We start from the raw sequence: 1,845 nt of genomic DNA, 5'->3' as shown, positions 1-1,845 counted from the left end.
ATCTTACCGGGATCTTTTAAATTCAATGGCGTCCTCCGTTTCTCCAGATTGGCTCTAGTTTTCGAGATAACGGTGCTTGAAAATCTGCTTAAATTTTAGGTTTTTTTGTTAATAATTACCTAAGTTTTAAGGTTATTTTACTAAAATTTTGCACGTGACTGTATTTTGATATTACCTTAGCTATTTCTGAAAATAACGGAAATCGGTTCACTATAACATATAGCTCCCATACAACTGATTGTTCAGATATGTGGTTTTGCGTTACAACTCATATTTTATTTCGTAATATTTTTTTTATAATAGTAGTTTATACACTGCTTGGACCTGAATTTGGGTTCTTTTCAAGCCCACTCTGGCATATTTTTGCAGTTTCTGTTATACGAATGGCTTTTTAATACCTTTTTTGTACTGTGAAAGCTGTTGTTCGTTAAAGTCAAAGTGACTGAGTAATGCTTTCAAATAGGCAGCAGTCTATACCGCGTCTATTTCACATAAGCTGGGAACCAAAAAACACAAACCGAAAATCTACGCGCGCGATTACTGTCATATTAATTGATAAAAAACATCGAAAATTTTGCGAAAAACTTTTATTCATCATATCATTGTCTTCGGAAAAAATTAAAAAGCTTTGCAATAAATTAAACAAGTTTTGTTTCGTTTGTGGTAAATTCGTTTTGAAATCAGACCAGCGTAAATTAGTCTCAAATAAAATTGCACTAGCATGCTATAAATGGTACTTTATGCAATCTTAACCTGCACAAGATAAATACACTCCCGAATTCACGTGTATATGCTGAGTGTATGAAATAGGTAAAAGTTTCTGCATGTTTGGAAGGTACCACGCCTAAGTGTAACCAACGTTGGAACCAGCCTGCAGCAGATGTCCAAATTTAAAAAAAATGGTGCAGAACTTTTTTAGTTTTTGCCCGCCGAACAAATAAACGTAACATTTGTATATCGATGGCTGAGTGGAATATCTACCTATCTCGGCAGCCAGTTCGGAAACGCCCTATCTCAGAAAAATTTTCACCAACGCCCTACTTCAGAATTTGATTGAAGAACGCACTATTTCAGAATTTTATTGAAAAACATCCTATCTCAGAATTTTGTTGAAGAACGCCGAGCTCAGCCATCGATATATGCATATATATGTACGTACATATACTCATAAATATTTAATTCAATAGACCGGTCTTGTGTCGTCTACAAAGGTGTACCGAGCGCTCATTTACCTGTTGCACATAGTGATGCATTACAAGTTCCAAATCATCCATCCGATCTCGAAACTGTCTATGATTGCAAACAGTCTATGGCAACGCCATTACCACTTGTTGATGGATCTGATTACATTCCGATTGAAAACCATTTACCGTCTTTCATATCCCAAGAAAACCTAAACAGCATGGTGCGAAAAATAAATCTCTCCCATAACAACGCCATGATTTTGGCATCAGAACTGAAAAGCATGAATGTTTTAGCGCCAGGAGTAAAAGTAACGGCCTACAAACATAGACAAGATCCGTTTATGCCATATTTCAAGTTATCGGAAGATGACACTCAGGCTTATTGCATTGATGTTGCAGGTTTGATGAATGAAATGGGAATTACTGACTATAAACCCGGACAATGGCGTCTCTTTATTGACGCATCAAAGCGAAGTTTGAAAGCAGTATTGCTCTATCGCGATAGTAGCAAGAAACCCGTTCCCATCTTGTATGCGGTTGGAATAAAGGAATCATACGAAACCATGCAATTAAACTTAGATTGCATCAAGTACGAAGAGCACAGGTGGCGCGTGAACTGTGATTTTAAAGTTCTCTCACTAATATCACGCATGCAAACGGG

This window comes from Rhagoletis pomonella, unplaced genomic scaffold (genome assembly GCF_013731165.1).
Source record: "Rhagoletis pomonella isolate Grant_MI unplaced genomic scaffold, Rhpom_1.0 Rhpom_scaffold_00493, whole genome shotgun sequence".
Taxonomy (NCBI): Eukaryota; Metazoa; Arthropoda; class Insecta; order Diptera; family Tephritidae; genus Rhagoletis; species Rhagoletis pomonella.
This window is presented reverse-complemented; position numbering follows the sequence as displayed.